The sequence below is a fragment of the Polyodon spathula genome, chromosome 12 (genome assembly GCF_017654505.1).
Source record: "Polyodon spathula isolate WHYD16114869_AA chromosome 12, ASM1765450v1, whole genome shotgun sequence".
Classification (NCBI taxonomy): domain Eukaryota; kingdom Metazoa; phylum Chordata; class Actinopteri; order Acipenseriformes; family Polyodontidae; genus Polyodon; species Polyodon spathula.
In genome coordinates this window covers 9,092,412-9,106,744 of record NC_054545.1, presented here as the reverse complement: position 1 = coordinate 9,106,744, position 14,333 = coordinate 9,092,412, and positions in this window count along the sequence as shown.

The window sequence follows — 14,333 nt, the reverse complement described above, 5'->3', positions numbered from 1 at the left end:
AAGCTCTTTTGAAGAAGCACAAAGAAACGGGCAACATTGAGGACCGTAGATGCAGTGGTCGGCCAAGGAAACTTACCGCAGCAGATGAAAGACACATCATGATTACTTCCCTTCGCAATCGGAAGATGTCCAGCAGTGCCATCAGCTCAGAATTGTCAGAAAACAGTGGGACCCTGGTACACCCATCTACTGTCGGGAGAAGTCTGGTCAGAAGTGGCCTTCATGGAAAACTTGCGGCCAAAAAGCCATACCTCCGAGATGGAAACAAGGCCAAGTGACTCAGCTATGCATGAAAACACAAGAACTGGGGTGCAGAAAAATGGCAGCAGGTGCTCTGGACTGATGAGTCAAAATTTGCAATATTTGGCTGTAGCAGAAGGCAGTTTGTTCGCCGAAGGGCTGGAGAGCGGTACACGAATGAGTGTCTGCAGGCAACAGTGAAGCATGGTGGAGGTTCCTTGCAAGTTTGGGGCTGCATTTCTGCAAATGGAGTTGGGGATTTGGTCAGAATTAATGGTCTCCTCAATGCTGAGAAGTACAGGCAGATACTTATCCATCATGCAATACCATCAGGGAGGCATCTGATTGGCCCCAAATTTATTCTGCAGCATGACAACGACCCCAAACATACAGCGAAAGTCATTAAGAACTATCTTCAGCGTAAAGAAGAACAAGGAGTCCTGGAAGTGATGGTATGGCCCCCACAGAGCCCTGATCTCAACATCATCGAGTCTGTCTGGGATTACATGAAGAGAGAGAAGCAACTGAGGCTGCCTAAATCCACAGAAGAACTGTGGTTAGTTCTCCAAGATGTTTGGGCCAACCTACCTGCCGAGTTCCTTCAAAAACTGTGTGCAAGTGTACCTAGAAGAATTGATGCTGTTTTGAAGGCAAAGGGTGGTCACACCAAATATTGATTTCATGTAGATTTTTCTTCTGTTCACTCACTTTGCATTTTGTTAATTGATAAATATAAACTGTTAACATGTCTATTTTTGAAAGCATTCTTACTTTACAGCATTTTTTCACACCTGCCTAAAACTTTTGCACAGTATACTGTATATATATATATATATATATATATATATATATATATATATATATATATATATATATATATATATATATATATAGAATAAGGAAAACATACACTGTATGCATTAAGAAAGTAAGTTTTCCAACTATTCCTAAAGAATGATCCACATCTCCCTATACTCATGGCAAAGATAATTTGTCGTATTTCTTCATTCAGAAAAAGATCCCTTAGTTTTACAGTCCTGAGCAACTTTATCAGAGACCAATTTACACTTGCACTACTTCAGGTCAATCACAGAAAGCTTGGCAATTAGGGCAGTGTGTTAAAATAGCTGAGAAATGGCTTGGCACTCTCTGTCTTGATTTTCTTTGGTAACGATTCATCCTAGCTCCCTGTGCTTTCAATATGTTTTCATATGTTTTCATTGCTTAGGTGACAGAGAAATCGTCCTGTCTTTGATGATCCCAGCAGTTGGTACAACTTTATGTTTAGTGCAGTATTACTGTGTAAGTTAACTCTCAAACTTCAAATACTTTAACATATCGTAATCCTGTACTTGAGGTTTTCAAATTAAAATGTCTTCCCTGTCCTATTCTACTTATTTAACTGTGATCCTCTTTTTCTTCGTCACAGCCTGTAACTAAATGAATTTTTAGTGAAAGGTTATTTTTTGACTGGGTATACATTTAGTCTAAATCAAAACATAAGGTCAAGTCTTTTTTTATGTTTTTCTCAATAAGAGTTAAAAACAACATGACCCAGCTGATAAGGCTGCTGGAAAATATCATTCCATGCCAACATAAGTTGGCAGTTGGATGCATGTCTTCCTGTCAGAGAGATAAGTACTGTATTATTTCCTTTTACTTGATTTCTAATGTGCAGCATGTTACATTGTAAAACTTCTGACCACCATCTTAGAATTATGATGTCCGTTGCACACATGACTGAAGCTCAGTGTTAATTAGTAATGCCTCTATTGTGCTATACAGAGTTATAATAAAATAAAACATTATAAAATATACAAGAACAGTGTAACACAAAATGTCACTTTTAACAGTCTACTGCCTCTGAATCTATGGCAGTGCTGAAATACACATTATATGATTCATTCTGTGACTCAGACAACAAGCAATTCATGTTTACGAGGCAAACAAAAGACACTGGATTGGGAAACTGGGATTAATTGGCTAGGGTAAATTTACTTCATGGGTCTAGATCTCCTACCTGTAGATTTAAATCTGTTAAAAACATGGGAGAAAATTTGCAGACATAACTAACTGTGTAAGTACATATAAATGTATACAGTTTAATTACTGTGCTAGAAGTGCAGTATCTAGTTGTTATGCATATGAATACCAAAGGGAAAAAAACAAGTTGTATTTCAGTGTTACAAAACTTCAATTCTAGCACAGAAACATTCTTGAATCTTGTTCTCTTCACAAATCTTATATTCAAAGGAGGGCAAGGTCATAGTGGATTATAAAATCAAAACATCAAGTCCAGAAAGGCCATTTATACAGTTGCAGTATAATCTCAAAATTGCAGGTTAAACCTGGTTAAAACACTTACCATTTACCAAGGAACAGATCACTTGCACTACGCCCCCTATTCATACCCTCGTTCATGACCCCTAGGTTAACGAGCGCATCAGCTCCTCCAATCCTCGGATACCACACCGTCTCCCATCATTGAGCTTGGGTGCCGTAGCTCAGCCCCCTTCCTAAATGACCGACTTCCATCTACCCTAAGGAATAAATTGTCATGCCATTTGATTAAGGGTACGCTGTTCCTTTTACAGAGTGGTCGGGAAGGAGATCTAACACCAAGAATCGTTCGATCTCTGTCACAGTATACATTTTATCTACATCAAATCATTACAGCAAGCCTTGATTTGTCTTATGTTTTTCTTAATAATCCAAATGTATTTTTGTCTAAATCAAATCATAACAGGCTTTTGTATGTTTTTCTTAATAACCCAGGTGTATTTCCACAAAAAATTAGAAAAAAAAAAAAAAAAAAAAAAAAATTAATTTATTATTTATTATATAAGCATTTAGCTTTTGATAAGAGTGCTTTTACAGGGTTGGCTGAGATTGAGAATCTCTGGCAAGTGCCCAGCACACAAATAATGCATGTCTAGCTACAAAGCAATACACCAATTGATGTTACTGCAACAGTCTATACTTTTTGTGGGAAGTTTTCTCATTAAGCAGTTGAGAGTTTACTGCAGAATCACTTTGAACTTAATGGGATGACAAGCACTTTCTTTCTTCTTCAGCTCAGAAAGGCTAACTGGCAATCAAGCTTAATTTTAGAGCAATTATTAAGGGTAGGGTTGGGTATAGAGATACCAGCAAAACATTAGGCATTACTAAGAATTCTCTGTTAGTGACAGTGGAGCAGCCTGCTTTTTTATTGTTGAATTTGTATGCTTTTAATGGAAAATTGCAAACAGATACTGAACCTTTTTTGTGAAAAAAAAAAAGTGCTGCATTTTGATTGCAATTCTTCAGCGGGATTTCAGTACATACTGTACTTTTTGGAGTTCTGCTATAAGGTTGTAATTAGGGCTTGTAGTTTTCGGGTTTTATTTTTGATCATGTGATGTCTCTTTAAATATATTTTGAGCCGATTCTTTTTCTTAATAAAACACTAATTACCGAGGTAAGTTGTTTCTTCTTGATTGAGTTAACAAACGACGTGCATCAATCTCACCTGATTCTATTTGAACCTACATTTCGTTTGGGCTCTAATCACCGAATTCAGCTTATTAATGTCCACTGCGTTAGTTTCTAGTAGTGCGTCGCTAATTTAAACAATCTGGTATTCAGTAAGGCTTAACAGCTATTAATTAAGGCTTAAAGGGAGGCGGAGAGGTGGAGAAGCCCTAGTTCTAATGTTCTGGAGTGTGATCATTTGGGGATGAGCTGGGGTTAATGACAACATATATAGTTGTCTCCACCTGGCACAAGTGAGCTAAACATTTTTTAGGGTGACACGAGTGAAACTTCAACTGAACATAAACTTTTTATGTTCACTCGCTTCATTTGCCCATAAACCTATGAACAATTAATTTATGATCAGCCTGATCCATAGATGTATGGGCAAATGAGGCAAAGTCAAGTTGAAAAAATGAATCCAATTAAACAGTGAGCCGGAAGATTATGACGACAATTTCAACAACTTTTTGTTGGTGCTACACAATGTGATCATGTAGCATACTGCATACGTGTATTTTCCCTCTTAGCCTTGTAAAGCCCAAACAGATTTTGATGTATTTAGAATTTAAATTTTAACAGTAGTACTTAAAAGCTATATTAATTTCCTGATCTTGAGAAAAACAGTTATTCTTGAGTTTCTGGTTGGCCAAAGACAGTACCTGTCAGTCCTGAGGGTTAGAATCCCAAATGCCTAGCACAGTGAAACAGGCTCAGTTTTTGTTAGTTGATTCATATACTGTACCAAGTTCTATACTGTAGCTTAGTTAATAAAATGTTAGCTCTGCAAGCTTGGTAAAAAATAATATTTAGGACACTGAATATTGCATCTTTTAAATTATTCAGCAAAAAAGCACTTTGCATATTTTTATACTGCAATTATACATTTGCTACTGATAATACATTTCGACTGGCAAACAAAAGCAAATACCTACAAAAGGTGGGTATTAATGAGGGGGAAACCAACGTTTAAAATACCGACAATATTATATATTGTAAAACATCATATATATATAATTACTAGATATAGTATATATATATATATATATATATATATAGATATATATATATATATTCCTTTCACAGAATCCAATAAGCAATGAAATGCCAGCAACAGGCCCTCAATGACTATGTAAGACAAAAAATAAATAAGATAAAGGCTGAATTGTGGAAACATTCAAAATAAATTGCAGAGCATTTAAAACACATCCCAGTAATGGAAACTGCAGTCTCCAGTTTATTAAATGGCAGGAACACTGATGATGAAGTCAATCATGTGCATTCGTCTGTCGTTGAGCTGTATAAATAAGAGCTTTGCAAAGTTTGTGCGGATCAAATGTTTAATAGTAAACATAAACTCTATGCAACAGATTATAAACACGTTTTCTAATTAACCTAATAATTGACTGTGAAGTGTGTTCTTTGTGTGTCTAAAAATCAAGAAACCAAGTCTAAAACAATTCAAATGTACGGTTTCAATCCATTTCCATAAGATTTATATTTACATAATATTTAGTTTCACAGCGTAACAAGAATAAAATTTATAATAACATTACTATTCTTTTTTAAGGGTATATAACAAATAAGAGATACATGTAGAATAAGCATAGTGAGATATGATTTTGTTGGTGAAAACATGATACTACTTAGGAAAAATTGAACAGATAATTATACATTAAACTACTTTTTTTCTTATAGCTATTAATTGTACATATGTTATACAGGGTGATTATAAAAGTGCCATTGCTCTCCATTAGATTATCCTTGAACAAAGAAACATAAAATGAATGTGTTTCCGGACTTTTCAAACAGCCTGTAAGTGTAAAGGGATGAATGAGAGCGACCTCCAGTAAGTGTAAAAATAGATTTGATAATGCTGCTCCAGAGGCATGGCTTACAATACATTTCATGGAAAAACATCAAGGTCTGTATGTAGCATTGGTGTTTTCAATGACCAGACAGCTGATGTACACCCACCCTTATTGGCATCAGCTTTTCATGTGTCTCTTTCTCTGGCTGCTATTATGTTATTGTAAAGCTGCGGGCAGAAAGAAACTTAAAAAATGATTTTACATTAAGTAGATTATTTTAGAATGAGAAAACAGACTGTCTACCGTTATAAAATGTATCGTTTTATGCCCTTTGCCTTAAAGTTATAATAAATCATGGAACAATGCAAAAGACAGCTTTTGTTTAGGAAATACCACAGTAGTCTGACTGTACAGTATGTTATTGGGAAAAATATCTATCTAAACATTTAAAGCCATGTATAAAGCCTTTAAACTAATCACACTAAGTGGAATTATAATAGGATGTTGTGTGCCAATACTGTATTACTAGTAGGTGAAATACATGGGATTGTTAGGTAGCAAACATGGGGGAATAGAAATGCGAGAAACAGGCTATTATGCCTATCCCTTTTTACAGACTATTATTAATTAGTTTTACTTTGTTGGAGAGTTCTGACATTTATTTGACATACCTTAATTAAGCATTACTGTTCACCCTGCTTTATCACTAGTCTGCTTTTGAATAAAGATTAGCTTCTATGGTGCAACCTTAATGTTGAGTTGAATGATTGCTAAGGCTTCTGGAGTATCTGTATCAGAACAAATGTTTCTCATGAGAAAGACAGAGCCCTGTGTTAGTCACATGGCAAGTCATTTGCATAGCACTTGTTACATCTAAAGCCTGACCTGCAAGTATAATTAGGAATCTACAGTTTGGAAGCAGCTGTAATGCCAAAGGGACGTCTGAATGATTTATGAGATACAAACATGCATTTGAAAATAATTTTGCCGGAATAAGCGCATATATAATATGCCTCAAGGTGTTCAAACACAAACACATTTAACTGGTGAAAATGCACATTTACAAATGACAGCTAAGAATACAAATATTGAATTTTAATAAATACCAGGTCATTGAAAGCCCTCAGGTTATTAAAGATCTCAGTAGGTAAGTGTAAGTTATAGCTTGGTGACACATATTTCCTGCTGCTGCTCCCGTCAAATGCAAGCAGAAATTCTGGTGGCACTATTTAATCCAACGGAAGATATAAAGCAGAGAAATGAAGCAAATTTGATATGAGACATCTCTGATGCTGACATTTGGCAAAAACAACATGCAGTTTAAAATGTTGCAGATGTGAGACATCTTACAGCAAACACAAATCAGATCCAATATTCATTTATATTTCTCATAATAGTGAGTGTGCTTGTTTTACTGACTATTTATGGAGAAGGCACCCATGACATCTTTTCTGGATTATGTGCAGCCAAGCCATCTGTTACTTGGTGGATGCAAACCTGCATGAAATAGCCTTGCATAGCTGTGTATTAATATATACCTTGCACAGCTGTGTATTAATATATACCTTGCACATGGTGTGACTTGGTAAATGTTAAATCTCGATGAAAATTCACCGTTTTAGGGGTGACAGAAATTACAGATGCATGCCTCTAGGGGTTGTTTTAAAATCACCTCATTGTAAAAATCCATCTTTTAGAAATGAGTGGAAAATAAGATTTTTGCTGGAATATGCATGGTGAACATGATCTAAGCAGACACAAGGATAAAGAATGTTAAAGAACACCCATAATATAACATTCAACCCGTAAGAAATTAAATATTATGATATTAGGATTTCCATACATGATTTCAGAATCCGAGTGTCAGCAGTTGGGGTTAGTTCTTAATAAATGATTACTGGTATGATTATTATATTATCATAGCTGGTGCACCGATACTGAATAGGATGTGTATAACCAAAGCTAAACTACAAACATGGCTTTAACAAAACATATTCAGAGAATGAAAAGGAAAACACTACAAAATATGAATTTCAGAATAGATAGTAAGCTAGGTGGAAAAAACAATCTTAACCTAGGGTACTGCTGTTTCTTGTCTTGTTTACCATTATGCATGATGCTCATCCGCAGATCACCAGCAACCTCAAAAAATTAAAATCTTTCTTTTTTTTTTTTTTGTAAAACATAGTTAGTAATTTAAAGATATGGGTCGTTAAATTAGCCCTGGTGGAAAACATCACATGTATAGAAGGTAAAGGATGGTGCTATCTAGATCTGATGATAATTGGTTGATTAAATTAGACCCGGTTTTCCTATCTTGCATAGTAAATGATCAAGATTATACAGCACTTTGATTTAAGGGTGTATATTAGATTGGGAAAGCAGTATAACGTTATTTGTCTATCTTCAAGTCTATGTATCTCTGCAGTTTAATTAAAACAAAAAAGTTTTTACTTAACAATAGTCAGATTTTGGTCAGTAAAGAGATAAAAAGAAATCATTTTGAATGAGTTTCAGCTAAATTTGAATCGCTGAAACACTTACGCTACACACTTTTCAACAATTTATTATACAGGAAGTAATGAAAACACAAATCAGTGAACCATATCTGTTAGAAGGCAAGGCATAGTTGCAGTTGAAGATTACAAGGAGCTCTCATAATTGGCTCCTGAGAAGAGTCAAATAGGTCAGATTGAGTGGTGAGGTTGAGATATCAACCATGACACACCAGGAATTGGAGAAGCAATGCCATTATCATCACTGTCACCCTTTATAGTAAATTCTTATTATTTTATGATTGCATCCTGAATTTATACTGCACATAATCTGCACAGTCATCTAGATGAATACAATTTCCTGTACCAATGGCAGCAGGGAAGGTCATTGCATCCTAAAAAAACAGTATTCCTCTTCTATTCAATAATATCACAAAAACAATGCCATTAAACTAGGAAGCATGTTCTGTTTAATTTATTTAGTTGAATAATATCGAAAAAAAAAAAGTATTTCCTATGAATTATCCTCATTTAATTGACACAAATGATCTTTGTAATATAAGGTAACACACACTAAAGCTTGCTGTACACTAGATTTCTGCTGGTCCAAAGATAATATTGCTTTGATAATACAGGCCATTTTGCCTAATTTTGTCAGTTTCTATTATCTTTGCAATACTGAGCTACAGTAGGCTGAAAGTTGTTGTGGTTGTTTCCTCCTTTTCTACACAGATATTTGTTTTTAGGATTGCAATTCTTATCAATTCAGACCCACTTAGTCCTGTTTGCATAATACTGGCAATTTTATTTAAGTCAGCAAACAAGGGTTTAATACAATTATTGCTATGTTTATTCTACAGTGTATATAAAACAGTGGAAAATCTTGAAAATCCCTATAGAGCTTAGGTTTAGAGTAGACATAAGCAAGTCTATAAGCCAGGCAACCCCTCGAGAGATAAGCACCTATTGCAGGGGGAGGTATTTGCTTTCTAAGCCTGCTAGGTAACTCTGATTCTCTGGAGGGTTTATTTCCTTCCGAAATGTCAATGTTTTGAGAAATAAAATCAATTTCCTAATTAATATTTTGAAGAAGCAAGCAAGCATAAACAATACCTTTATAATTCACAATGCTATATCAGTTCTCTAGAATTGATATAACTAAGCATTTCTTGTTCATCGTTGAGGCAGTAAAGTTTGTTGTAGTTCACAAACAGCAATTATAAGCTCCAAGAGATTGCAGTGGGTAGATTTAGCTGTTCCCCACCGACAAACTAAAGAAATATAGCTACACGAAAACATTCCAATTAAATTCACCAGGGGCAATATTTTGATTCAGGTCTATAGTATATAACACTGTTCACTCTGAAATATTTATTATTATAAGCATACTATACTAGGAAGATATTTCCAACAGGATTTTTTGTGAGGTGTAAGTTTTGGAGCATGACAGGATTGAGGGATAGAATCTACAGTACCCTATTTCACAAAGTGGACACTTTTTAACAAACCTGGTGAATTTTGTTACAAACCATTTTATAAGGAGAGTCTTATGTTTTTCAGTGTTTCTGATAATTGGCTGATTGAATCTGAAATAATAATACAAATATTAATGAAAATAAAGTGTGTTTCTTTGTGTTTGAGATCAACATCACCTTGCTTAAAACCAATTATCCAGTCTGTAAATATACAGCGTTTCAGTAGTCCGTTATTCCAATTACTCTAGCTTCAAGCCCTTCAATTAATTTGCCCTTCATACACTGTGCTGTCAAAAACTATTGGATGTCCATAATTTGCATATTAATGCAAATATTTGCAATTCACAGAAACAATTCCTGCTGTTCCCCGAATGACATTTCTGTCAGCTGGAGACATAAAGGCAATATCTATATATGCATATAATAACAGGAAGAACAGAATGTCCCTTGCCAAGGTGGTGAATACAAAATAACACCTGCATCCACTATAGGTTGTTTGACAATACCCAGAGGTGGCCAACCCACGGCTTTCAAGCCACATGAGGCTCCCGGTTAAATACACACACAATTTGCGGCTTGAATGAACTGAAGAAAAAAATAATAAACAAAAACAAAGAGAGAAAAAGCTAAAATAAATATGAGTTTATTAGTTTTGTTGTCTGTATTCTTTCATGTTAATTATTTTTTTCTTTTCTCCTCTTCTCTCTCTTCTGTGTCCTTGAGCCTGCATGTTCACTGCAAGGATATTTGGTCACTTGATGAAGTTCGACACCAAGAGCCAGCGCAAAGAGTTTGCTTTCAGTGGAAACAGTCGTAAACCCGTGCAGTAGTCATACAAAAAAAAAATATATATATATACAGTATAAACAGAAATAAAAACAATATTGTTACATTTAAAGTTTAATACACTGTAGATCTACAGTATAATAAAAATGACACAGACACTGTAGGCTCTGCAATGTTCTATCAAGAGACAACAACTACTGCACAGAGTAAGTGCAAGATTCCATTATACTGTTCGGGAGAATAAAAAAAAAAAAAAAAAAAAAAAAAACAATGCTAGTATTTAAAATGTCTTGCTCGCAAACATTTCATATTTTACAGTATGTGTCTATGCGGCTCTCGGCCATATGGACATTTTGGTATGCAGCTCACAGGGGCAGGATGTTTGGCACCACTGATATAGACAGGTGAACAGGGTACCTTCACAATGCACTCAAATTCTCAGCAACTTGTTAAAGAATGCCCTTAGCAAGTTCCATCAAAACTTAGATAGGAAATCGATATGTGTAAATATTTATGTGTGACATACAGAATGAGAGAGGAACATAAACCAAGATTCTGATACATTCAATTAATTGTGCTGTGCTTGCTGAGAATATCCTTATTTGGATAAGAAGTCAAATATATATGCAAATGTTGATACTCTGTATAGCTGATGCTAAATACTGTCCTTAGCAATCATCGTCATAACTGGAGAAGCAGCTCTAAAGTGTCAGCAGCAGACATATCTACAATATATAAAAAAAAAAAAATGTGAAGGCTTACCCTTTAATTATAAACCCCATACCACTACTTCTGAGAATTATAAACTACTGGTGGATATCCAGCACTTCCTAGCTCAGTGTCTTAATCGCTGTGCCAAAAAGCCAGGCTTGTTTGTGTAACGGGCAGTGTTGTGTGACACTCCACCGTTACAAATTCTGTTGTGTCCCGTGTCAGCGAGATGTGATGAGGTTAAAAGCTCTAAAACCACAGATGCAAATTAGCCCGGGTCTTGCGGTACGCGGGGCCAGTGGTTCACTCCCAGCCTTCTCCCTGTTACATGTGTACAACCAGAAATAGAGCTAAACCATTGCCTATATCATAGTCCCATACTGTAGTTACATACCAGACCTAAATAAGCCTTATTCCCTGGAAATTCCTTTTGATGCAGTAAACTTGTGCAGCCCTGGCCATATATCACAATGACATGTTTAGGATGTATGTTATGAATACTTGTGATAGTACTATGGCTTTACTGAACGCACTTGTGGAATGGTATTTCTCTTGTATGTATTTTACTTTCAGTTCAATGTAATGATCTATTAATAAGTACTACCAGCATGTTTCTAACAACCAGCTTGTGTAGGTGGGGATGTTGGTATGGCTGGTTGTGTGGAGTAAAGGTTTCTCCTCAAGCAACTTAATGCATCCCATTCTTTACTGGCTGGCTGTTTGTATTCCGTTTCATGGTGTTAATAAGATTGCAGCTGTGTGGAGGTGTTGCTAGCAATTCGTTTCTGCAGCAATGATAGAGACTCCTAACAACATGTCATTAATCTGTGATGTCACAGCCATTGCTGAAGTTGTTAAGCAAATTACACTTTGCAATGTTGTGTATTTTACAGTGTAATTGCAATGTAGGCACATGTGCAGTAACAGTGTAATTAGAGCAGCTGAAGTTAAAGAGAAAGGACACATTTAAAAGAGTTGAGAAGTGTCATAAAGGTGACTTGTTGCCATGTCAACCCTTGAGCTGCCTTTTTTGCACAGACTTGCCAGACTTGCTTCTCCAAACCTTTGGAAGCTATACAGTGATCCATGTAACAAGTGACACAACAGCAAGATTGTTTGCTATACGCTTGTCTTCAGTCCAGATCACACATCTATAAGAGCTATCTAATCTTGTTCACCTATAAAGGATTGATGCAGAGAGACTAGCCAGTAAAAACAACAACTTTGTAACTTGAGAAAGTCCAGTTATTTTTTTTTTTATGTTTTTTGTTGTATGAATCAGAGGATTGTGGGCTATTTGAAACTGCAATTGTCCTTCCCGTCAAAATAAAATTCCAATGTGATGATGACTAACATCTAGTGGGAAATTAGACCACCAACTAAAGCAAGGGTTCATTGCCTCAAAGACTGTATCAGTAGAATCATCTGCAGCTATTGCCTTGATAGAGAACATGTGGCCAAACCAGAGACATGTACAATACAATAAAAACTATCTGTTTAGATTTTCAAAACAAGAATAACATAAATTGCAACTTTAAGCTTCCTATTTTCTTCGCCCTAACTTATTTGTCAAGTTTGTAGGCACTACAATATCGGTTATGTCCCGTGCGAATATGGAGGATGGGTGCTTGAACAGGTGTCGCCCTCTACAGCTGCTTCTCTTAAGAGTTATTGTATAGGATATTGACTTTGAGTCAGCATAATGAAGGTTTAATTGTATTTTGTGGCTGTAATATATTTAATTAAATGTGCTAATTATACAATTATACTTTATTTATGCATTTGTTTAACTATTACATTTTATTTAGTTGTATTGTCTTCAACATACATTTATTTAATACAACATGCAAGCTAAAAACATGCCACTGTTGTACAAGTGGAATCTTTTTGGGACTTGAATAGTCAACAATTCAGCTCATCCACTATACAGTGTGTGTTTGATTTGATTTAATTTATCATGAAAAATCTTGTTTCTATGTATATTACAGTATGTGGATCCACTTCAACATACTGGTACAATACATTAACTACACTGTAGATATGCACTACTTGAAAATCTATTACATGTATTTACAACAAAATGATATGATCAAAAAATGAACTTTTGTAAAATACATGTTATGAATGAATAGAGTCCCAATTACAGAATTGTGTGCTATGTGTAACACTGCCCTCCTATAAGCATGAGCAACATTCCCACTCGTATTTCTTGACTTGTTTTACTACAGGATATACACATTCATTCACTTCTTGTTTGATATGCTACACAGCCTGATTGCAGGTTTAATATTTGATGAAATTGAGCTGCAGCACACAAAGTGATTCTATACTAGGATACAGCAGCATCCTTCACTTCTACAGCCTACAGCTTGAAATATCTGCCTATCCCTGTTTAAAATACAACCCCTCCAAAAAAACAGAAAGAATCTTCACCAGAAGAAAAGGGAGGAATCAGTGATTATGGATATTAAAATCTTAGTTTCTAGTCCTTTAAATTGGGTGACCAGATTTTCCAAGCTCAAAACCAGGACACTTTGTTCAATAATTAATAAGACTAATTAAACCATTTAAATATAGACTATTGTAATGGTTATTTAAATAGCCGTCCTCTCACTCTTTTGTCTTTTTCTTTTTTAAGCAGCTAGCTAATTTCAGTACACTCCCAGGTGTATAATTTGAGCTAATTAGTTTGACTTGCCATATTTTGCTATTAACATAGTGCTACTTTCATGTTGAGTTTATTAAGAACAAAAGATCATAAGAAAGTTTACAAACGAGAGGAGGCCATTTGGCCCATCTTGTTCATTTGGTTGTTAGTAGCTTATTGATCCCAGAATTTCATCAAGCAACTTCTTGAAGGATCCCAGGGTGTCAGCTTCAACAACATTACTGGGGAGTTGGTTCCAGACCCTCACAATTCTCTATGTAAAAAATGCCTCCTGGTTTCTGTTCTGAATGCCCCTTTATCTAATCTCCATTTGTGACCCCCTTTTTCAGGTCAAAAAATTCCCTTGTGACGACATTGTCATTACCTTTTAGAATTCTGAACCCTTGAATCAAATCACCACGTAATCTTCTTTGTTAAAGACGGAATACATTCAATTATTTTATTTATACTAATCTCACATATCACACAGAGATCTTTTTCATTTTCTATTTTTTAAACTGTTGTGCAGTTTCTGGTGAGGTGGTAAATAAGTGTGAGGTATTTTTTGTCATATCTAACAAATACAAACATGTGATTTTTATATCCAAATACAGGTCAAAAAATACTTGTTCAAGTATTCAGATATTTGTCCCAG